At 40.0% G+C, this 26,530-nt stretch overlaps 1 long non-coding RNA gene across 3 annotated transcripts in view; it reads right to left on the minus strand.

The window, feature by feature from the left end:
• LOC139620361 (uncharacterized) overlaps positions 1-26,530 on the minus strand; it is a 69,751-nt gene that overhangs the window by 37,524 nt on the left and 5,697 nt on the right. The window contains exons 2-4 of one of the 3 annotated variants that reach the window (XR_011690816.1): positions 24,369-24,476; positions 22,859-22,927; positions 11,022-11,521 (exon numbers count right to left, since the gene is read on the minus strand). This is a non-coding gene — a long non-coding RNA (uncharacterized lncRNA). Of the gene's footprint in view, positions 1-11,021; positions 12,564-22,858; positions 22,928-24,368; positions 24,477-26,530 lie in introns of those variants that run through there. The other 2 variants (XR_011690814.1, XR_011690815.1) reach the window with 2 other exon arrangements.

Below are 26,530 nucleotides of genomic sequence, written 5' to 3' on the forward strand. Positions count from 1 at the left end.
TGTCATCAGATGGTACTCAACCTTCAGCGAGTGTTTCGAACCTTAACCATGACACTGTTCGTGGGCCTGCAGTGGTGGCCAAATCACTGCCCATCTGCTGCTGGATTCCAGGTTCCCTCCTTATGCCTACTCCAGATCCAGCAAGAGGCTCATTCTGCCCTCTCCCAGACCCAGAGGTGACAAAAACTGAAGAGTGGCTGAAAGAACCTCTGTAGCTAATCTCTACAGGGAACAAACATGCCTTATCTTGGCACCACCTATACCATCCTTGAGTAAGAGATGTTCTACAGCCACACAGTATGCATGCAAGCTTTCCCTTGTGACCACAGGGCTTGCAGTGCGGGTCCTCTCTGAGCCCCTATGTGTGAAAACTGAGGGCAGCAGGCAGGCGGGCAGCATGAGGGTCTCAGGCTACACTGAGACAGTCTGGAGTCATTTATTCATACTCTACATTTACACATATTAACATTACATTGGCTGTTTATAAGTCTTTCATGGACTACTGTGTATCAGTTTCTAATGTATTTTAATAACCCCTTTTCCACTCACTATCTCAAGGGTTGTGTCCTACATTTAGTGAAGTTCCTACAGTTCCCAGAATTCTACTGGTGAACTTGTGCATATCAAAACACTATCTTATGGTCTTATTTCAAGTATCTACATCTGAACTTTATAGAGTTACACTATCAAACTATAGTGTAAACATTCTAATGGGAAGGAAGGCTGAACTATACTTATCAGTTTTGTGTTAGAAACCAATATTCATATTTTGGCATTCAATTAAATACCATCAATAATTCTGGGATTTTTTACATTATATGATAAAGATTTAAAAAAAATTATGGTTCCAGGTGCTTCAAGTAAATGTCACACAGTTTAGAATTGTGACAAATTGTTATGAGATAATAATGTCCACCTTCTGTCCACTTTATTATCCACTGGAAGAAATTGATATTTCATGATATTAAGTTGAAAATCTGAATAATATTGTATTACTATGTGTTGCTATGTTCTTATGATGGTGTATAGTAATATAATTAAAACATAAAATGTGGCATGCCAGCAGGTGAAGCCCCAAATCATGCTCAAAATAACTAAATTACAATCAACTGTACAACAATTATTGCTTGATCTAATATCACAATATTGTCATGAAGATGTCCTAATGAACATTACCAGTCAGCCTGGTAATACTTTTTTTTTTGGCTGGTGTAAGAACAGTTGTTTATTTCTAAGCCAGACACCCAGATATGGACGGGAGACAGGCAATAGTTTCCACTTCTCCCCAGTTAAAGCATCCATCCATCCATGGCATCTACAGAGGCGTCTGTTTTTGTTGCCAAATTACCTCTCTACCTTTTGTTTGGTCTCCTCATCTATCTGCTGACTCTCTCTCTGACCGTGATAAAAAACAGTAACACGGGAGGGGGACCAAACTGCTTCTTAATTTTCCTTGACAGCCTCCTTTAAACACACGGGCCCAAATCCACACTCTAATTGAAAGCACATTCCTATTCCAAACAAATTAAGCACAATTAAGGCCCCTGAGTTATGAGTATCTATCACTGTGCGATGTTTTTGTAAAAATCACTGCGCTCTAGATCAAAGTCTCTCGACCCCTCAGCTTAATTGCCTCATTAAGAGCTCCCTTCTTTGTGCTACAGGCTTCATAAATACGGGGTCTGCTCGTTTCATTTGGGAATTACACTAAAAGACGCCCCTTAAACTAATCACTTCCACATTTTCAATAAAAGTTCATCTGTTTTTAGGTAGAGAACAGAAAGAGATTTTCTTCCATTTATAGAGCATAATTTGCAAGGCCCTTTTAGCACAGAGTGTGATATATCATTTCATTGTGTCTGTGACAAGGCACAAACCTGTAACCATGTTTAGCTACTTTATAACACATGTTAAAAAGGCTTCCATAACAATTCAAAAGTATGGTGTAACTCTTAACAGAAAAAAACAAAAAAACCAAATGCTCATAACCCTGGACACATTAGCTGAGCGTCTTAGGTGTGGCATTTGACACATCATAGCAGGTGACAGGAAGAAGGTGTCACCACCAGGAACCAGCAAATCACATGACAGGAAGATGATTGTATGCAGCTGAAACTGTTTCCTCCTCCCATAACCTCCCTCCCTCTCCTCATCATCACAAAATGCCATCCAAGCATGGCTGGCTTTTAATTTAATCTTATAAATGAGGTGCGCACTCCTAGACAACATGCTGTTCCAATTTGAAATGGCTGCTTTATTGGGGGACAGCGACACAGGGGAGAGAGAGGGGGGAAAGAGAGAGAAAGAGAGAGCGAGTGGGAGATAGAGTGAGAGAGGAGGGGGGTTGTGAAGGAAAAAAGAAAGCCAGGGGAAAGACGGTGGTATGGAACATTTGTTAGTAATCCAATTCCACATACCATATGGCTTCATTACCATTATGCGGGAGAGAAGACTTCAGTCAGTCTGAAAATAAAGACCTACTTAGCCCCATCCAAACTGACCCCAAATGAGACATGTTTGTCTCCGTGTGACAGTGTTAGTGTTATTGCCCTGCTCTTGCATTCTTTGTGGTCGGTTCAGATTGAGCCTGCAGCTGTGCATGGTTTGAATGTGTGTGTGTGTGTATGTGTGCATGCACGTGGCCGTCTGTGTCTGGGTGTGTGTAAGATAGGGATCGGGCGGTTTCCCAGTGACTGATTATTACGGAAGAGAGTCCTTAGTCATTACTGCAGAAAGAGAGAGAGAGGGAGAGAGAAGAGAAGGCCCATAAGCCAGCTCCATTCAGATGTGAAGATGACTGATAATGCAGGAGCAGCAGGACCCCTCGCTGGGTTCATTGGCCCCTAAGTGCTCCTTTGCTGAATGTGTCCCTTATCTTGCCCTGACAGCAGTAATAGAATATGCATAGCTCTATTAGCATACAAGGTAATGGCACCCTTGAGGGAGGGCACTGACATAAAACTTTAAGTAGAAATCAAAACATTGGTGAAGGCAGAAGCAGAATAAAAGGGGTTATTGTCACCCAGTGTAAACACGGCCCGAGGCCTTGACTGTGGATGTGTGCAAGGTATGCTGCCTTTATGCTTCCATGCACATCTGTCAGCACACACACATGAATACACAGAAAATTTAATAAGCTTGTTATCCCCGTACATACAAATATGCATCATTTTTATCACATATAAAAAACACATCAACAAAAACACATTATGTTCATATTTTGCACATGGGCATGCATGATCACACTGAATCATCCTCCTCAGGGCATCTAAGCAGATGAAATCAAATGGGGTGCAAAAAATGGCACCATACCATCTCACCTTTAAGTCTCCAAATAAAGGAGAAAAACGGCAAATTTATGGCAAGAGAAAAACATTTGCCATTTTCATGAGCGTTCACACAGTATAACAGACTTGGGAAACCTCAAAATCTCTGCTGAAGTGCCAGAATGAGCTGTAATGAAAAGGCATTTAAGAGAAACAAAGCAGTCCTCGAAATAGTCTTTGGAGAAATTTGGCTGACATGAGAGGCTGACAAGAAGAAAGGTGGGGAGGTGATGGGTAAGGCAAGGTGATGAGAGGGTTTGCACACACATTATTTGACTGTAGTCTACCGAACTCAAAGCCACAGCTATGAAATTTTAAATCAAAGCAGGTCAGGCAAACAACACAAAGCTGTCTGCAGAACAAGCATTCAGCATAAGAAAGCAATTTACTGCTCCTCACACGTCACCCGAAAAAATGATACAGAGGGAGGCCAGGTCCAGTGCGAAGTCTAATTTAGTCTGGTGGGACAGACCAGGAGAGTGTTAGCTTTTCCACATATTAACTTTTATTAAAGATGTTAACCTTGAGGAAGAGGCCAAGGAAACTGTGTCAGTGAAGGTTAAGAATTAACGCCACTTCGGAAAGCAGTTAAAGAAGTATAATACTGCTCACATACAGCACTACCTCTTCCTTTCCTCTTTTCTTTGTTCAGCTTTGATAAGTGAGCAAAACAAAATCAACACTAATAAGGCAATAATATCAGTAATTGCATCCTCAATTGTAATTATGGTGATTATGGAGTCCTCTTTGATATGCAGTTCTGCTCCACTGTCGATACAAGCCATATGTGAACATGGGACAATTATGCTAATCATTCTACATTCAAGCATGTAATTCTAAAGTGAAATAAAGTTCACCACCTTGCATAGGAAAGCCCAATGAAGAATGCCCCCCTATGTTGAAACTTGGACCATTAGGAAATAAAAATTAGGGTAAGGCCAGTCATCAGTGTAGGTCTTTATGCAGACCTTTAAGAATGACTGACCAGTTATTGACTGTTTTATGTTAATTACCATAAAGACGTCTAACATCCATATAACTAAAGAGCATTGTTGATGCATTTCAAAATACTTTATACTATTATAAGACTGGCACATAATTAGACTTGGTCCAACTTTTATGGGCCATTTTGGACCCTGCTAATGGCTCAGTGCTTGGACTCAAACAGACCAATCAAGCATAGTCTAGCATTGTAGACCAGGCATCATTAAATAGATGCAGACACTATTAAGAGCCATCAAATCCATCTCAAACTGGGCAGGACAATTTCTTTGCTGAGAGACCGGTAAAACAAAAAGACAGCCCTTTCTAATCTGTGGTTTATTTAATATGTTTATTGCATGGGTGGCCAGTTTAATGAGCAGTCTCTGGCCTACATCTCTTCAGGAATATAATAGAGATCCGTTCCAGCGAGAATTCACCAGGCAAATACAGCACAACAACTGCGTAATGTCAAAAATATTTTGTCTCCATGGTAACCCCACAGCATTCATATATGCAGTGAATGTTCTTTGAAAGTGGCTTTTTCATTGTGAAGGATTTCAACATTCAGTTCGGGCTGTGGGGTCCCACTGGTAGGTTGCTCCCACTGGTGGGTCCGTTTAAAGATGGATGGGAGTAGAGCAAATACTGTTCTGAGTTTCCCTCTGGTCTATACAGATGGTTTGGCAGGGTGACAAGACAAACTGGGCCTGGCATCAAACTCCAACCTCTATTTCATGGTGGCTTAACACTTTCTCTCTCACTAGATTACACTTGCTGTGACTGACTGATTTACCAATCCAATGACCAATACATTTTGTGAGGCAAGTCAATCCGCCACCTTCTTTATTCAATGGAAAACCAATTCATTTTGAAGGTGTGGCACTGATATCAAGAATGATCTGTTGATTAGAACCATAACTACTACATGAGTGTGAGGCTGACTCATAGAGCACAGGCTGCATAATGTGATATACACTGAGTGAATGAGTATGAGCTTCTCTCTACATGGCCTCTCCTCCAGGCTGAAAGCCCCTAATACATAAAGAGCACAGCACACAGAAGACACACAGAAAACACATATCCTTTCAAGAAATGGGACCAGAGTTAGGATTTCCTGGATTTCTCTGTGGGCCTCTTCCTTCACCACCATATTCACATGCATAGCCACACACACACAAACCACACACACGCGCATAGACAGACTCAGTCAGCAGAGGGACAAGCCAGGGAATGGTCTATCAACTGTAGTGAGAGAAATGTGATGGTGCCTCAGACCAGCTTCCCACTGACCACAAACCAGCAGTCGAGGTTATGAGGATTTAAAAATGACACTAATAAGCATCACTAGCATTTTAATCATTATACCTGAGGGGAAGGAAGTGACAATCTCCCTATCTGTGTTTAATGAGATGTCAACAAACATTAGGATAAACAATAATATAATTATTGCCATCAATATGCTAAGGACAGAGAAAAACTTCCTTATTATTAGGTCCAGTTTGATTCCTTTATATTGATATCTACCATTTTGGCTACAGTTACAATGGTATCATTAGTCAGTGCAGACGACCTCTTCTTCGCAAAAAAAAAAAAAAAAAATGAAATAAAATGTAAACTTTAAATTAAAGGATAAAGTAAAGGATAGACAAACAGATAAAAGCACTAATTACATTTTTAAAATTAAGTCTTATTCTGTGACCTACTGTGCATGTATCTATGCAATCAAAATCTTTATTTCAGCTCCCGCTTTATTGGTTAGATAGCCCTTTCAGAAGTTCATTTAACTGCTTGACCTGTTGCACTACCATTAATAAGAAGCATCTTGCATTTAGTAATGTTGTGTCTGTCATTAATGTTCACTGATGTTACCAGTTCTTGGAAGACACAGATTCATGGACCAACTTCATCTACAGTCCACTGAGAGTTTAATCAGCAACAACACAGCCAAGACAAACCATGAAAACATGCAGGTTAGCATGCAACGTGTATATAAAGGTAAGCTTGTATAACTTGTAACGTGTAATTGGATGTGGATGTAACACCAACACTACTTAGAGTTGGCTCTCGTGTTGCCATCAAAAAGAATGAGTAAGTCCCAGGATTAATGTCAATGGTCAACCATCTATAACCTCTAGATGTTCACTACATGATCCAACGTTCTAGCATCCCTCAAGCTTAACTCAGACCAGGTAACAGTATTTTAGTGAACGAGTGAATGAGTCCAGCTCCTGCATGACTAGCTGCTTTGCTGTGAACAACACAGGTGGCTGCAGTCACGCAGGTATTAAGTCCAGTTTAAACAATTTCAGTGTCAAAGTTTTTGTTGACTAAAACTAGACTAAAGCTAATACATGTCATCAAAAGAATAAAACTAGAACTGTTGGAGAAAGGGGGAGAACTACTAATCAAAATCAGGCACCAAGATTAACACTGCATCAGTGTGTTTTTTAGCCATATTAGTTCTTTCCAGATCAAATGTCTCTTTTTTTAGAGGCAGCAGTTGGATAATAGTTACAAATTGCTAAAAACAAAGATCTCCCTCGTAGGAAAAGACAGATACTTAAACAGCAAGCTTTAAAGTAGAAAATAGTAAAACAATGAGACAAATTAGGATAAACAGTCTGATGTTCATCTAATCTTAGCAAAAACCTACTGCACATCTGCCACACTCAAAGTAATCTGCTCTGATAAGAAGGAACAGTTTTATTATTTTACAGACCACATTAGTGTATGACAACAGAATGTCAGGTCATGCATTTCATAAACCTTTCTAACCAAAATTGGATATTGCTTCCAATAGAATTAGAGACTTGGGACACAGAGTTATTCTTTACTGCTATTGGATGAGTGAAGTTCACACCTGCTCTTATCTTTGTGCAGATGTCAGTAAGATATAAATAAATCTAAATAAAAAGTTTCTGCACAATTCTCTGCTGCCTTGTCGGAAACAAATTTAATTGAACAAATTATTATTTGAACAAAATAACAAATTTGTTGAAATGTAAAGAAAAAACTGTTCAAATGTTAATCTGAGTTATTTTTCTTTGGATGTATTTTCAAATAGGCTTTATACTATATTTTCAATTTGAACAACAATGTATGGGTACAGTGTGTTATTTTAAATTGTATACTACAACTTGCTAAAAAAAAAAATCAAAAGGAAAAAGGAAAGATGATAGGAGGCAGTGATATCAATACCCAGGCTGTGCAACGGTTACTACATAAGAAGGGCAAATATAATACCTGCACTTCATACTATGATAAAACAAATAAGACTCCTCCCATTGCTGCCCCTTTACTTTGTCTGCTTCTCCCACATTCTCTCTACCTTTGTTGATGTATTCATCAAACTTGCCAGGTGTCCAAAGGGGATTCAACCCAAGCACTGCTATGGCTCACTTAACCATGAGATTGAGTGCAGCATGCATACACACAGAAAGAACTATTTTGATTACTTATTACTTAACCTGTAATGTATTCTGCCCCTTTTGTTGTCTGCATGTCCTGCTTCCCCCAATTCCTCTCCTGCCCCCCTTCCCCAAATAAATGGAAAAATATTCACTGCCCTGGGCTACTGGTGAACTTCTCACTCTCTGCATCCAATTTGGAGTGGAGCTGCTGTGATGTCACCAGAGCGTCCAAACAGAGAGAAAGACGAAAGGGGAGGAGGCCGGGAGGGGGGGAACAAGAGAGAAGAGCTGGCAACCTTCAGACCTCCAAGGTCACACTTCTTAACCCCGCTGCTAAAAATCCAATAACACTTTATGAATGTTTTAGTTAGAAGTCATTAATGCAGCTGAGCATCTGTTTCAAAAAGAATACAAATGAGGTGCTGTCCTGCTCTGCACTTTCCCAGCTTCTCTCTCTCTCTCTCTCTCTCTCTCTCTCTCTCTCTCTCTCTCTCTCTCTCTGCCTCTGGGCACAACATCCTGATGTTCAGGGAACAAGTGGCCCCTAGGACCTGGGCTCTGCAGTGCTAAGCCAGAACTATCTTTGGATTTGACTGGCCGCATATTTAAAATCACTAGTCAGGTTAAACATCTGGCCCTTCAAAGCTATGCAGCCAATCTGTTACAAACCAACTTGCTGGCTCGCATTACCGGGTACTGAAGTTGCACCTCAAGAACAAAGGGTCTGCAATGTATTGACTGTTTAACAGCAAATGTTAAAATGACACAGGTCCAGACTTTGCCATTAAATATACATACACAGACACACACACACACACACACACACACGCACACACGCACACACGCACACACTGTATATACTGTATATACAGTATGTACCATTACACGTACTAAGTGTGAGCTTGGCCTCAATGTCAAGGTCCGCTGAAAAGTTAAATCATCGCAGAGGTTCTAGTGGCTCAGACATCCAGCTGAGGTCTCAGTGCTGCAAACCTCAGAGTGGATTAAATAGTAGACCTGTATTTCCAGATAGTCCAGTCTCTCAAGCATGACTCAATACCAAACAGTCCCCACCACACTCTGCAAGCTACACGCTAAATCCACTTGGTAGAAATAAATTCAATACAACACTATAAGAAAGTCTACATTAAGGAAAGGAGTGGGCGTTTGTGTGTCTGTGTGTGTATTGTGCACATAAGTGTCTCTGTGGCACAAAAGTGAGTAAGAAGGCACGGCAGTTTAATTAAGCCAACAGGGTTGTGTGCCCTCCTATTTACCCATGTGGGAGCTCGTGGTCACAGGAGAAAAGGCCACAGGGAAGAAGGGAATAGAGGTGTCGCAGTGGCCATGATGATGATGGAGTGTCTACAAATATGACTCCAAACAGGGTCATTTTGATTTAGCGGCAATACGCAAAGGCTGGCCCGTTAACTCCTGACCTTTTGAGTGTGACCTGTGGGGGAGGGGTCTATCTTCCAGCAGAGGACAGAAAGAAAGGGAGAAAGAGAAAGAGAGGGGCTGTGCAGTGTCAGGCCCATTATGACCCGCTAAAAACTCGGGCCGCTCTCCGGCGAGGAGCCATCCATCATCGGGGCCTCTCTAATCAGCATGTTTGTCACTGTAACTAAACAGTGGGCTGAGCCACATCGCCACGCTATTGGCCCTGACAGGGAGAAATAAATCTGCTGCCGGCCAATGGGCTGCAGGCAGCCGAGCGTGACAGGAAAGGTGACAGACTCTTGAGGTCTCAACTAGTGCGAGATTAAGGGGAACTAGCCCAGACTCTGGGGCGGAGGAAACATTTGAACAGTTTTACTGGTCTTTAGGCAGCAGTCGAGGCCGGGGCTGCAGTGGCGTGGGTGTTGAAAGTGAGAATGCCTTTGTCCCCCTTTTGCACAAGACAGGTCCATTTGTTCAGTTAGAAGGAACTCTGATTCCCTTTGTAAGAGGTAACAGATAGGTGTTCTGTTTGCGTTTGCCATGACATCTCAGTAGTGAAAATCTTTTCTGTGGTGTTCACAAGATTAATCCTGGCTCTGTCTACAGGGAAAATGCTCTGAAAAACAAGGTGGATTATATCTTAATGAATGACATGTCATATTACTACAAATTCAAAGCCATCACATCTCCACCTCCAGAATCTTTTCAGTAACTGCTCGTTCTGAGAAAATATAAAATATGATGAATAAAATGTACAATAACTATATAAAATATAAATTGAAATATAACACACACACATATATACATATATACATATATATACACATATATATGTATATATATATATATACATATATATATATACACACACATATACATATATATATATATATATACACACACATATACATATATATATATATATATATATATATATATATATGTTACCTCCCAATATTTAAATATTGGGGGGTGGGGAATTCTAGCGATTGCAGCGATCATGTTTCTCCTTTACATATACATCATGGTTTGGTGCTTACTTGGACCTTGCATCGGCAATTCAGTGTGTTGAGCCTGCTTACTGTTGTTTTGTTTGGTTTGTCTGGCCCCTTGCTTACATCTCAGCAGGCGGGCTGTACACAGAAGCTGAAAAAGCAGCAGTTATTTGACCACTTGGATCGGGGATCTTTTTTCCACTCACAACAGCTAACAGCCCAAAAAGGGGAAAACAAAGTTTTCCTGACGATGCAGTGCCACTTACTACCAGCAGCTTGAAACATAAATTCTGGGAAATCTCAGGAAATCTCAACTGGCAGTGTTATTTTGAAGGTTTGATGACTTACATCATAACATTGTACTGCTTGCTTTCTCCTCTGGTTCTCAGCAAACTTGGCTGATGATTGTGCTGCACTGAACCCTATGGGTCCTGAATTCCTCTGAAGCACACATTTTACTTGCAGCCTTCTGCTTACAGGCTGAGAACAGTAATACACACAGCCTTGTAGTGTACAGGGTTTCTACTCCCAAAATACTACTGGAGAAGGCTTACAATTCTAGTTTCTGAAAGATAAATGCTATAGTTACCTGTGTGCTGTGAATGCATAGCGTGGTTAATATAATTTGAAAGGAAAATAAATAAATAAACTCCAAAAATTGATCTTAATGATGAAATAATTGAGTTAACTAATCATATCTTCTTTTATATTAACATTTTACTAATTACCATAGACCTGAATATTTAAACCTAAAATGTCAAATTCTGTAAAATACCAGAACCAATAAAGCACTATAGTGGCAGGAAAGGAATTTCCTACGAAAAAGGTTTTGGCCAATCTTGATGACTGTAGGAATTTTTTCCCAGTGTTGTTCAATAATTGTAAAACATGCTGATGTTCAAGAGTAGAGCCAAGGGGAAAATCCAGGGATAATGTGTTTTACATATCCTCTTTATGCAAGCTTTACAAGACATACTGTACCTTGTACCCTTATCAGGTACACAGTGACTGATTCTCAGAGTGAAAGAATGTATTCAATGTCCAATCCATAATCTTTTTTGTGTCAGTAGATAATCATTTAATGAGAAGTGTGTTCTTTTTTTAACAGCGCAGTAAACCTGGATCACATTTCACACCCCATGGGTTACAGTGGTGGTGGTGGCGGGTTGCAGAAATGGGGAGAACATGCATATACTCATTTCTGCAAAGTAAAATGACACTATATCAAATCAAGCATTTCCATATGTGGACTGTTGCTGCCGTTGAGGGTCTGGTAATGTAGGGGCAGGGCAACACACCAAAAGATGGGCTGTGTTCTTCTGCGTGGTGAGAGACAGGGGCATTCTGTGATCTCTGGAGCCTCCTACTGAGAAAATCAGGAACTGACTCTCATGTCATAATGGGCTATCCTTTAACTAGTCTCAGTGTGTGTCAGATATAAGGCAATAATCCATTTCTGGTCCTCCAATCTACAGGCCAAATGCTTGATGAATATTGACTAATACTGAAATACTATTAATGCATCATAAAGCATCATCAGCTACATGAAAATACAGTTATATTATTATTTTTCCTCCAAAATCCTCTGGCCTGTGGAGCAGCTGTTAATCAGGCAGTAAAACTAAGCTTGTGCAGACACAAAAATGGAGGGGGACATGGGTGCATGGGTGTGGGAGACAGACTTACTTTGAAAAGTTAATAACTGCTACTTTACCATTAGATGTGGGAATTTGGGCTATAAATCTCAAGGGCACTCTAGACTTGTCTGGAGGCCAGCAAAGATAATTGGGTGGTGTTCTGCAGTGTTGGTCTTTCTACTGTAAAAGGATGTGTTTCGTGTATTAGGGACCCACATGTTCTCAAGATTTGCAGATTCACAGCAAAGGTCAGCATGACCCTCTTGACTCGAATCTCAAGTTGTCTGCATGGGGCAGGAAAAAAAACACATCCAGGAGAACATCTGTACAGCCACAAATTTTCCAAGATGGTAGTTTTTTTTTTCTTTTCGTGGTAGTAGAGACATTACCGCTTCCTTCTCCCATCTAAAAGAAATTAAATTAGCCACTTTGCCACAGTGTGGGTCAGTGGCTCAGGCAGTGGCCTTTTACTGGAAGCTCCCCTTTGCCAAGCTTGTCTTTACAGACATAAATTAGCCCAGGAGTGCTGAGCTAAAACATGTCAGGGGCTAAACGAAGATTGAGTGATGAGGTCGAACAGGGGAGACTGAGGACCAGGAGGACTGGCGGAATGGAGAAACTCTTGTCCTTCACCCCCCCCCCCCCCCCCCCCCCCCCCGTCCCCTCCCAAAATAAAGGAGGAGGGGACCTCCAGTTCTCCAGTACATGAGTTGGCACAAGTTTGAGCTCAGGAAGTCCAGGAGACGCCTCTGCCTGCCTTGAGAGTGAAACCTAAAACCAGTGACATAGCCAATACATGTCATATTCTCTCAGTCAAGAATGGTTTATTTTCGAAGGAATTTCAACCTAAAACCTGTTCATCATAATTATCCTGATTTGTTTGAAAAACCAAGGTGGATAGGTCTGGCCCAATTGCCAACAAGAGACCACTGTTATGTTTGGTTGTTAAAAAAAAAAAAAAAAAAATGCTTTTCAGCAAGACATAATTTTTCACGTTTCCAAAACAATGACAAAATGTCTTGCTCTGTAGTGGAGGCAGTGAATATCCTCTCAGCAGTTGTCACGACTGAGTCAAAAATTCAGCAGATCTGTTCAAAAATACAGAATATTGCAGCATCAACATGCCCATAAAGTCAACCAGAGTCACATACATTTAGTCTGAGTGCCTACGGGTGCTTGGAGCTACTCCAGGTGCTGCTCTCCATCTAAATAACCCCAGTCATTGAAAAAGGCCAGCCAGGGAGACTCTGATCCAACTGCTCCCTACTTTTGGTGGAGTCTCACTCCAGGACTCAAGGAGACATTTTTATGTAAAGGAACAACAAGAATTACTGGACATTCTCCAAGAGCTGTGATGAAACAGATTGTAGGAAACATATATAAACTTGTGCAACTGAAGGATTTAAATTGTCTATAAAATCTGATTCTTCCCATTTTCAATGTCAAACACAAGGAAAGGAAATATGTTATCTATGTCACAGCAGAAGCTTTTTCTGTTTAAGACATTTAAGAATAATACACATAATTATGCCATTCTTATGCTGTGCAATTCAATGTTAGTCATTGATTTAGGTTCACAGGTTCAGGAGAGTTTACTGTGTCTGTAACTTTTCTTTTTTTTTTTTTTTTTTTTTTTTGTGCATTTTGCATTTGGGCATTTCTACCACCACATAGCAAAAGAGCAAGATACACAGCAGACAAAATCACCAGTTTCCCCAAATTCAACGTATTTGGGATTTAAAACAAATATGAATATTAATATTTTAATTAATATTAATTAAAGTATAATATTTATACTTGAAATTTAAACCATTTTGGGTGCATTCACTGTCGGTTTCACTTCCACGTGATTTGTGGCATAAAGAACGGGTTTGTTTTCAGTCTGTCTGATCATGTGACCACTTATGTAGCTTAGACTTTTCAATCAGGTTTGCACACCAACCATCATTACTAAGGATTAAAATGCTATCATGGCCCTTAGGTATAAAATGAGAGCATTTTTTTAAAGAACAAATAAATAAATACATTTTATGTGAAATGCAACATAGAGCTCTCACTTTAAACATCAGGATCTATATCTTTAAAATTAAATAATAAAAATTGAATCATAAGTCTATAAATGAGTGTAAAAATAATGAAAATCCAAGCCTATCATTGTGTATGGTCAGTGAAGAAATTACGCCTGTACCTTTAAAAGTTCTCGTTCCACTATTAACACCAAGTTGGTGAGGCTTGGCGTGAAATGGGTGGGGGCTGGAGGGGCTCCACTCTTCTGTTTAAAAAACCCTGAGGTATTAGAGTAGACTAATCTTTAAAAGGTTAATTTATTCATAGAGATTTTGACAGAGATGTATGGCCGAACCAACATCTCAGGCACCTCTTCCCAGAGGGAGACGACTTGTGCAAAGAACAGAGAGGGAGAAAGGGAGCAGAGGGAGGAGGTGGGGGAGTTCGGCAGAAAGATGGAGTGCAGAAGAGAGACAGAGTGGGGAGTCAACATGCTATAAACACAAACACATAATTACCTCATAGAGGCTGACAATGACTCTGGCCTTTAACCCACTCCACTTAGAGCTCTCTAGTCTGTCCTTTTAGCGCAGGAAGGGAAATGTAAGCTCAGTGTTATTTATATTCTACACATAATGTTTGAATAATAAAAACAGACCACATATGATTAAATGGTGTTAGAATTTGGTTCTTTGCAGTTTGTTTTTTTTCCATTTTCACTGGCAGTTTAATATTTACAGACCAAAAAGACACAAAATGTTTTAGGTGCAGCTGTACCCAACTCAGATCTAGCCAGTGATGATTTCCAATGATTGAACTATTTGTAATTGGTTTGTGTGCAAAGGGGGAAGGGGGTTGAAAGACCAGTACTGACTGCATTCAGTTTGTGTGGTAAATCATTTGTGTTCCAAATGTGTCTGTCTATCAGATGTGGCTATGCCACTGTGAAACTGTGAAACAAAACTACGAGTTGAAGTCTGCAGCACTCTAGCCTTGCAACAAAACACTGAAGCAAGTTATCAACGTTATTCCAATGACAACAATGAACATCAGACAGTTTTCCAGTTTTACTAATGATTAACTGCTGTGCTATGTGTAAACTATTTAGCTAGAAGAGATGAAGTGTAGAGATCTAGAGTTTCTGGTGAAAACCAACTGTACAAATCCACCACTACAACAAGTGCAGTGGAAGAATCATATGACATGGCTATGAAGAACAGGAGCATGACCATCTTGAAATGGGCTCATTTAAACACACACACACACACACACACACACACACACACACACACACACACGTACTTCTATCTTTGTGAAGACACTCATTGACATAAGGCATTCTTTAGCCCCTTACTCTAACCTTAACCATCACACCTGAGTGCCTAACCCTAACCCTAACCCTAACCCTAACCTTAACCTAAACCTAATTCTAAACATAACTCTAAAACCAAGTCTTAACCCTCAAAATGTAATTTGAAGGTGTCTCAAAAAGTGAGGACAGGCCAAAATGTCCTCACTTTCCCAAAATGTCCTCAATCTGTTAGTAAAATACTTTTTTTGGTCCTTACTATGTAGCAAGTACAAGTACACACACACACACAAACACACACACACACACACACACACACACACACACACACACACACACACACACACACCCCTTCTTGCTTTGTTTACCTTGTGGCTTTACTAATGGAAAAATAACCAGCCTTGCCTGAATGTATAAATGTACTGCAATTGTTGATGTGGCTATATTGCTTAATTCTTAACTATTTGAGTGTTGTTATATAAGTTGTTGTGCCATTGCATAACTTCTACACATGCACACACAATAAGTACCATGGAAAGGGCCCAATAAGACATGACACAAATTTTGTAATTGTTGGCATTCAAAGCCACATATTTGGGCATGTTTGAGTAATGACAGGTAGAATATCTGATGTTTTTTTCAGACATTATCTTTTTCCTTGCTTTGTGCTTAGGCCTAGCTGTACAATTAATAATTAGCGTTAATAAGTAACATGTTAAGGATTACTGTGTTTTGTATGTTAGGTCAATAGATAAACAGGGTGCGTGTTTTTAGAAAAGACCAGACTTGTAAAACTGTGAGATTCTGATTGTGTCATGTATTAGTGTGATACATGATAGTGATTTGAAAAATGGGAAAAACTGAGGATTCAAATTCTCAGACAGATTTGTGTGATCACATTTAAGGGGACAACCTTAGATTCAAGTAATCCAAGGAACAAAAATACTCAGCCCTATATTTAACAAAAAACCTGAAACTCCATTTAATATTGGTAGTTAAATATCCAAGCCTCTTAGTGTAGCGACACTTCGTCAGGCATAGTGAGAGTTTATGACCTTTGTAAAATTATATACAAATGCCCATAGGAGTCAGCTTTTAAAGTAGACAGAAGCAGACTGCATGGAATGAACCTGCATGCATATAAACGCTTCAGTTTGAGTTAAATGATGCTGAAAGCATAACATGGAGATTTCGGACTGTCAGTCTTTAACGGTGGAGGGTTTTCTCTAAAACATTTAAAGACTGTGAAAATAAACAGAAATTCTAAACAATTGGGGCTGTTGCATGGCTGTGCCAACAAAAACCTAAACACAGGATGGGCTGATGTGGCATTTCATACAAAAGGCCAGCACTCTGAATGGGCAGGAGCAGGAATGAAGTGATGCCTTGTAGGCCTCAGTTCACAACATCTGTGGGGTTTTCAGACTCGTCAACTAAATTTAGAGTGCTCATATTATCTGATTTCAAATGTATCTCTGCTTATGTACATAGCTGCATTTCCTACAAACATTTTGCAATATTAAGTATTTTTTTTAGTCAGGCAGTTACATAAACCCAAAGAAAATCAAAATCCCTCTCCTCCATCATACATTAAAACAACTGATGTTTTTCTGCATGTCGTTCACCACTCATTGAGACATAACTTAATCTGTAGTGGGAGAAGGTTTTCCTCAAAGTGGCCATGCATCACTGCACATGCTCACATTCTTAACTTTCCTGTTCTCCATTTGAATTATCTTTTGTAGTGACCTGCTGAATGGCTACAACTGTCTTAAATATTTAATGTTTTTAGACGGTTAACATAAGCAGTTTCTTTCACATTTTCCACCTGTGACCTTTTTAATTAGACCTTCTCAGTTTGGTAATACATTGTGAAACTACCTAAATACTAAAAATGGCATGTGTTCCATTTTTAAGACAGTTAAGAGGGGAACTGGGCAAACCACAAACAGACAAGCCATATACATTTGTAAATTTGCATATGTTCATTCACAATGCTTCAATACTGATGTGTGACAGCCATGATAGGCCACCTCTAGGTCAGCAGGCAAACACATTATGGCTGCAAAACACACAGGGGCTACCTTCTGTGTGTACAGAGGGCAGCATGCCCGATGGTTGTCACATGTACAAGTGTCATGACTGATGAGATAACATTGTTGTTCCACGTGATCAGACTGGAAGGGACATGATAAGACAGGTATGGAAAACCTGGTCAATTGCGAATGAGTCATCTGATTATGGCTGATGTCACTGTGGCACCAGTTTTCTGATGGACATACCATGGACACTGAAAGCTGTTTACAATTTAGCCTTGCAGTTGATTATGCTTTACTCTAGCCTCATCTAATTCATTTCAAAATCACATGACAAACCAGCTATGAATATGAGGTCAATTATTTTTGTGTGAGTATTCACTGAAACAAATGCATGTTTCACATTTCTGCCGACTATGGCAAAAGTACCCAGGAAGGTTGAGAGGTTAGTTTGTGGTCAAAAGGCTGTTGATGTGCTCTTGAGCAAAGCATTTAATCCACAACTAATCCAGTGGAGCTGCACTTAGCAACCAAAGCATAGTAGGAGAGTGGTTCTTGTTGTAAATCAGTGCATTTTTGAAGGCAGGGGATCACTGGGAAGAGAAAGCAAGCTAAGCCAACATCCAATTAATGAAAGGTTAAAACAGTTAAAAGAGAAAAAACTGGAAACAAGCTGGTAGTGATGCTGTCATTGCGTGTTAACCCTTGTGACATGGATCTGCTGTTCAGTGACACACAGACATGACCCGGACAGCCCTGACTTTGGCAAAAAACATGCAGGAAAAGGAGGAGGTGGGAACCTAACCCTAACTTCTCTTTCACCTTTCCTCCCTCCTTTGCCCAGACATTTTGGGCCACGCTGGTCTCTCACCCTCCCCAGTACTCTTGCTCTGGGCGCATCTAATTGAAGCGATCTCGGGGCTGAGAGAGTTCCGTTTCTTCTCTAATCCCTCCACTGGGGGAGGCTCACATGGTCTCAATTACCCCCACCCCACCCCAGAACACTGGGTCCCCTCTCTCTGCTCGCTCTCTATCCGTTTCACCGGCCTGCTCCTCTGCCAATGCACCGGCCCGGGCCCTTTTTCAGCAGTTTATGTTATTAAGCACACACTGCCGAGTTCCTGTCCTTCACAGGGGCCTGGAGATGTTATCTCCCCTGCCGCCGTATACAGTTACCTCCAAAATATTCCATAAATTAGATTGGGATTGGCAATTCGGGATACAGAGGTGGAGGCTCAGGTGGTCAGGGATTGGTTGGGGATAGGAGGGTGTGGGGGCAGCGTTGGAAGCAAGGATCAGGGTAAGTAATAGCATAGGACGATCTCCTTGTATTTACATTGGATGAAGAACCATTGGGAGGTATGTCACTGGCAACTTGAAGGTGAAGGGAGGAGAAGTGGACAGTGCTTAAGGGCTTTGGGATAAGTAGGAGAGGAGACCAAAATCCAGTTCCTATTTGGATAGAGATTCTTTTGGAGGTGGAGTTGAATATCTAGTCTGAAAAGAGTTAGACTCTGCATTTATTGGGCTTGGGGGGGTTGTGTGCAGTGATACGCAAGCATCCCCTTGCTGTAATTAAACAAGGCTGTATTTGGACAAGTGACTTTTCAAACCCTGAACAGCTCTGTCAATCCCCAGAGCATGGAGAAAGGTCCTGAGCTTGGACATCCGTGGCCAATTAGATTAGAAGGAACCTGTGAGGACCCCAAACAATTGGCTCTCAGAGGATCTGCAATAACACAAACATGGCCCCTGACACACAGCTCCAGCACTTCAAAAGAAACCATTATGGTTTTAGACGAAGCAGTTTAAGACACATCAACAATTACAAATTAATTACACTGGCCCCATAATTGCAAAAGTTCATGGCCATTTTGACTCCAGAAATTATTTAGCCTATTAAAGAGCTTGTTACACAGGGAGGGACTGATTTCTGATCATTGGTTGGTTGTCAACCATCAAAATGCACATACAGGAGTGTAAGTAACATCTTCAATTACTATCTAACCTCATAGCCTTCATATCACAACAAAGCACAACTAAAAAGTGTATTAACTTCTATTGATTACAGCCAAGCAGTTTCCTAATCTGAGCTGAGAAGTATAATAGGTTTGAGGTAGAGATGGAGAGAAACACAGATTGAGAGAGAGCAATGAAATGAGACATTGTTTGGTCTTCATTCAGGTATAAGTGAGCAGGCAGTTAGCTAAGCTAAGTAAAGCAGGTATGAGCAAGCATTCGAAGGAAGAGGGAAATGGGGGCACTGGGTCTGGGTCAAGGGTTCAGCCTTAACCTTGGGGGCTGACTGATCTAAATTCTGTTACCGGCTTGACTCCATGCATGGCTAATGTGGCACACTGTCCCTTTAATTAGGACTGACCTCCTAGGGAGCCTGCGGTAGTCTAAAGCATTTCAAGATAGAGCGTTTCATGATCCAAGAAGGGCTGGGAATCGATTTAAAAAATTAACTCCTACCAACTTGCTAATTACCACAGAGCACATTCGGTAAGAGCTCTGTGAGGGAATTGTAAAATTTTATTGGACTAGGAAAAGAATGGAAACAACACCGAACAACAGAAGTGTATCAGCAGCTCCAGCCTGCACGTAAGTTTTATGAAGGAAAACACCACAACTGACAAGTTTTCCAATAATTTAGACAGCCACCATTAAGCAAACACAGTAGCTCTGGTAACAGACAACCACTGAGGTTATTGAAGGAATAAAATAAAAGTCTAAACATGCAAAGAGACTATGGAAAAATGTTTTGGGAGAATTTTTTGGGGAAAGTTTTTCATCCTTTGTTTGCACAGAGAAATTACATAATACGTTATCTAAACCTGTTACCTCCTAACTTGAACTTACATCTCCAATGTGCAATTGCAATCTTCACTTCAACAAATATATACTTTTTTTTCTCATAAGTTGGCAGATAACGGAGTCCTTGAAGCAGTTGTTCCAAGGCTGATTGGCAATTATGTTTGACATGTTCTATAAGTGTCTGTAAGCCATGTTGTATTGGCAAGGAGACGAATTTTAACATCCACATGTGCAATGTTATACCAGTAGGTAATCAAAGTGAGTAAGGTGCACCTCTCTTTAAAAATCTGTTCAAGAATTTTTTTAAAATTATTCTGGAGCAAATGACATGTTCAGTTGTATTTAAAGTGTGTTGGAGCAAACTTGCTCCTTTGTTCTCCACCCTCACACACCCATCTCCTGCAGCATTTTGTCAGGGACAATCTGGTCCTGATTTGAGTTTCCTGATACATATAAAATGCACAATGTTGAAGGAGAGTGTTGCATTCAAGTCAAAAAGGAGCCCCTGAGCCCCTGATGATAGGGCACTGACTCCTGATGTGGAGCTGCGGAGGCTGCCTGTGTTTGTCTGTCCTCCACTCTGGAACATGTGGTTTTAGTTACAGAATGTTTTACTGCTCAACAATGTTTCTGCCTTGGAGCTCGGCACACTGCATAAAGACTACTTTGTCCCCTGATGCCCACACGGGAAGAGTCTGCCTCATTGCCCGTGCATACACACACACACACACACACACACACACACGCACACAGGGTGATGATGACATCAGCAAGGCCAGTAAGCCCATGTCGATAGAGGTACTATTTTCCTTCTAGACAGTAACACTTTAATAGTGTATTGCCACCCCCCACCCCCCCACCCCCATACCGCTCCCAAAACAGCACAAGTAAAAGTCAAAGCTAATATTTTCAATACTGTCCATTTCCACTGTGCTGATATTAAAGCTAGATTTTCTGGCTGTGTGCATGTCAGCTATCCACTGCAGTACCAGTTCCTGCTAAAATAACACATGGCACTATGGCCTATTACCACCGGTGGATCATTGGATAAAAGTAATAACAGCCATGCCACCATGCCATGTGCACAGTGTTGAAACCAATAAAGATCAGACATACTGAGTCGTGCATTTAATAAAACTAACAATGAAACAAGGACTTAGGAAAAGTGGAATTACACATGTGCATATGAAAGCAAAGAAAACTTCAATATGAAACTGTAAATTACTGAGGAGTAACAATGGGATCTCATCAGCCAATAATCCAGTTTGGAAAAGTGTACAAAGTCAATGGGGTGACAAGTGAACACATTTAACGTCACTAACACAACATCGCACCTGCATCTCTTTTCATTCACAGTGGTCTTTTACAACAAGAAAATGTGACTGTGATCTCATGGCCCTATTTGAAGGAGGTGATTAGCACACCCTGGAGTGCAAAGTGAAAGGCTATGGACGAGTTGGAGGATGTCTGGCATGAAGTCACTGCGGTTGTCACTTGGCACATTGAAATCATGTTCTTGAGAACCAAAGTGGTGCTAAACACTGGTCGTATGCATTGACAGAGCCAGTGCAAAGGGGCCACTAAACGGCTTCTGGCCTGTACTATGTTTAAACTCCATTTCCCAGCAGCAAACCCACCATGGTCAACAAGCCCTGACTAATACTGAGGTGGCAGAGAGTAACACATGTATATACAGTTGCTTTTAACTTGAACTTGAAAAGGTCCATGCATAAGCCAAATCTGTGAGGGTTCACTGTCCATCACAGCATTCGTCTTACACCAAAAACATTTTGCCCACACCCTGAGGCCAACAACATGCGTCTCAGTACAGTAGCCTTCTAACTCTGGACACGGTAACAGATGGGCGAGGGTCAAAGCTGAGTCAGAGAGAGCCATCCAGGAATTCTACAGAGTGCCAAAAACATCTCATCGCAGCACAGGAGAGGCTAAAAGGTTACATTTGTTCAACATTATTGCTTGTTGAGTTCAGGGCATGAACTGGAAACCTCACACCTGCTGGTGTCCAAGGCTCAGCCAGCCGTTTCTGCGATACAGTCTGCTTCATATCAATGACAACGCTGATTTTTTCTTTTCTAATTTCTGACAAACCCATTTTCATGTATGCACTGACAGAATCACACATTCTGTACTCCATCTGATTGAGGTAAACCAGAAACTAATGTCATGAAATATTAGCTGTGTGACCCTAGCTGTCACAACTAACTTCAATAGCTTAAAAGAAGGAGGTTCATTTTCATCATAAAAACAATTAGGGGCATTTTTCAGTTATGAAGGTAAGGCAATTTGGTTATAAACTTAAATTGTATCCAGCAACAACAAAGCAAACTACCAAGCAAATGGTCGACTGTAACTGTATCTGTTTTTTGTGGGTATTACTACAAGGGTTCAAGGTTGTGACATCAATGAATAACCCTTATTATCTGGATTGGTTTTATCCAAAATTGATGAGTGTGATGGTGCAATCAAAAAAGTGTGCTTGCAACATATTTCCTGATGAAATTGCATTGTAAAATACATTTTAAATTGTCTGAATGAAATGGGCAGTTAGTAAAATAAATCCTATTATGTTCATCTAAACCCATGTATTATTATTTAAAGTAATTTGCAAATATACATTATAATTATGTTCTATAACAGTTCAAATTTATGCAGCACCTCTTATTCTGATACTGCCAGTGTGTGAAAGGGCTACAAAACAGTAATCTGTCGCCATCTTGTGGCAAAAGAAAACAATTTTCAGGCACACTTGAATTTTCCAGTAAAAGGACTCATGCCAGGTGCCAAGGTGTCATTATTGATGTTCATCATTTTATGGAAAAAGATATGCAAGTGTTAACTGAGGAACATCCCATGTATTCCTGTACCCATGCAGTTACCTGTCTTGTAAAACTCCAATGGCATCTGCCCAGCATCGAGAAGAGTTCCTTCATGACACTTGGTGCAACCTAGAAAAGCATAAAACCAACCAATGACCTTATGATGTAGCTCAGATTATCTGTCAGTTTTATGATAATATTCTATTTGTGGTTAAAGTTTCTGACTTTCCTTTAAAAAAAAAAAAACTGTGGTTGTGCAACTGTAGATCTTTTGCCAACAAAGCTTAATTCTCAGGAGGCCGACAAATTGCACATAATTTAGGTTATAACAGGACAAAGCAAACAAGAAAATACAGTAATCAAATTACCCTTAAATATAGCACTACAGAAATGTGTAATATTAGGTTGGATGCTGTTTGTCATTTTAATTCCCTTATACTATAACCCTGTTAGTTATGACCATTACTTATCTTCCTCAGTGTAGTTTGTCTGGGATTGGTCTATGTTCTTAGAATTTCAAAATTGTTTCCCTTGACATATAAATAATAGATTTTTTCTAAATGCAGCTTAGCCTTCTTGGAGCACATGTTAGTTGTCATATGTGATTATAAAAAACTTTCCAGACCCTTCAAAGATTCCAGAAAGTAATGACAACTAATTGATCATGAACCATTATGACTCATCTTTATTTCATTTAACGGAGTCCTTTTATGGGGGGCATTTAAATAATTTTGTCTATCCCGCTAAATACCATTCGATGTCTTAACAATTCAGGGGGCTCATCAAACCTTTGCTGACATCGCTCTTGCATAAAGTCACTTGATAAATTACAATATCTCCTTTGTCTTTAATAGAGGTGCACAGAGTAAGTGTTAACAACCAAAGTGAAAGCTTGTCATCTCAAGTTATAATATAATGGAAGTCATCTGACAACATCAAAGGAATGGTGGTGGAGGAAAAATGAAAGATAAGATTGCTTATTTAACTGCAATGACTTGTTCTCCTGTGTTTCTAATGATAATTAACATGCAAATGAGCCCTGGGAGCAAAACAGGGGCACAGTGGTTCTTGTTAATAATTACTGTGGAACATCATGGTTATAAATGAGATCTTTCCAGGTACAAGACAGTATAGTAATTGGGGTTGTGACTAAAGAACCTGTGCCATACAAGTACAGTATTCAGGGGTGCAACTCATCAGGGTGAAAAAAGGTGACAAAAGTGTGAACTGGGTGTAGTTTTTGCTCTTCACAGCTATTTTAACTGCTGTTAGGTAAATGAAAAGACATTAAATTACTTTTTTTTTTTCCCACAGCTACTACAATTGAAATGAAAAAGACGTTGTCTGACACTGGCCTTATTGGAGGTATGCACTTTGGGTGCCATTCTAATTTATTTATTTATTTATTTATTTATTTATTTATTTATGATGCTTGACTTTTATCCCACTATCTCGAGATAACAAAGCTTGCTACCTAAAAATAGGCTGCAGCTGTTCCTCATCACCATTTAGCTATAGATAAAGTACAGACATTTCTGAGGCTTTGAACCATAATGTTTATTCTACTTACGAAACAAAAGATATTTTGGGACCTTGGGATCTTGGTTGAATGCTGCAGCAGGAGCATGCTGGCTGTACAATCCAGGAGTAAAAGGTGCAAAGTCATATCTCATCGGACCTGTTATGAAGAAGTGAAAAAGGGAAATCCAGCTCTAATGTAAGCAAGCATACACAGTCATGCCTTTATCAAGTTGTCTCTTGATGTCTACCTGTATGTCTGTTAAACTGGACTAAATTGCATAGTATTTTTGGACATGTAACTTACGTATTGAGGCTGCAACTTACAACTATTTTGATTATAACTAATGTTTTAATCTTCCAGTAATCTTTTAGTTGATTATTTGTTTTATCCATAAAATGTCAGAAAAAAAAAAAAAAGAAGAAAATGCCCAACGGGACATCTTCTTGGCTGACCAACAGTCCAAAACCCAAAAGATTTTCAGGTCACTGTCATGTATTACAAAGAAAAGAAAAGGAAGCATCACATGTGAAAAGGTGGAACCAGAAAATGACGAAAACGATTAATATAGTCAATATAGTTGCAGATTAATTTTCTTTTAATGGACTGGTAGATTAAGCGGCCAATTGTTGCAGATGTAGATTATTTCTACTACACGTTTTTGCTGAACACTTTGGCAAACATTGCACAAAAGCAGGTAAAAAGCTAAACTGAAACTGAATTAACTTTATATGCCACTTTGGTATTGGCTTGTTTACTTCTGTCTACCCGATCAGTATATGGACGCCGTTAACGTGTTAGAAAATCGGACGATTTTCAAAAATAACATTTAGCCAATGCAAATGTGTTAAATCTCAAGAATTAGCTAACACTAAAGACAGCTTCTATTGCCTTAGCCCAAGAACAATTTATTTTTTCAGAGGGTTTTATTATTAAATAGGTATTTCTGAAAAGTTCAGACAAGCAACTAGAGCTTTCTGTCCATCTCATAAGATGTGGTGGTATCGAGTGAAATTAACGCACCTTGCAATTTCAACAAACATTAGACAGTGGTTATCGTTCGCAATAAAAGATGCAACATTTAAGATTCCCCTGAATACGGATTATACTTTAGTACCCTAACTCCATTTGGTGATAACACAGTTGTTGGTTGAACACTGAATTAACGAACCTACCGAACTTCTCAGCCATTGTTTAGGAGACGTCTCCTCGAAGACAGGTGTGTACCAATCAAAAATCCCCCTGCAGCCCAAAAAGCATTTTTCCCATAGAACGCAATAGTAAAAGAGAGGCCTGTAAAACTTTTAACAGGACACCTCCAGCTGTGCACACAGCCAAATATCAACCTTTCTCTTCTACATTTTTAAGCCATGGGGTTTTAACCTTTGTAAAAGTTTTTCAAAGCTCAGAAAAAGCCCAGAAGAGTCTTTTTTTCTCTGAGTGACGTCACCACTGTGTACGTGCACTCTATCCGCGGTCACGCTGTGTCTCGGGAACAAGGGTGGTTGCTAGGTTACTGCTAGCGTCATCAGGACGAGAACAAGTTAGTGTGAAAAGTGAATAAACGGCACAAAGGCGAGTTTTCTTCTACACGCATCATGGCTTGGTTTGTGCTCTGACATGCACTGTCAACTATCAGACCGTATAAAGACAGGTGTGTGCTTTTCCAAATCATGTCCAATCAACTGAATTTACCACAGGTGGACTCCAATCAAGTTGTCGAAACATCTGATGGACAATCAGTGGAAACAGGATGCACCTGGGCTCAAGTTTGAGTGTCACGGCTGTGAATGCTTACGTACATGTGATGTTTTTTGTTTTTTATTTTTAATATATTTGCAAGAATTTCAAGCAAACTTTTTTTCACTTTGTCATTATGGGGTATTGTGTGTAGAATTTTGTGGTAAAAAATGAATTTAATCCATTTTGGAATAAGGCCGTAACATAACAAAATGTGGAAAAAGTGAAGTGCTGCGAATACTTTCCGGATGCACTGTAGAGCCTTTGAATGGGGCCACCCCACAGACAAATCAAGAGGCACTGGCTTAATGAAGTATCAGGGATTCTGCATTTCATTAAAATATCAATTAAATGTCCTCAGTGAGGAATGCAGAAATTGTATTACTCTTTGACCCCGCCCCCACATGAGCAGCTATTGAGTACAAATGAACTAAATAAAAACAAAAACATAGTCTGGCAGTATAGACTTGCTT

This window comes from Trachinotus anak, unplaced genomic scaffold (assembly GCF_046630095.1).
Source record: "Trachinotus anak isolate AG129_WGS33_773 ecotype Australia unplaced genomic scaffold, CSIRO_AGI_Tana_v1 ptg000004l, whole genome shotgun sequence".
In the NCBI taxonomy this organism is placed as follows: Eukaryota; Metazoa; Chordata; class Actinopteri; order Carangiformes; family Carangidae; genus Trachinotus; species Trachinotus anak.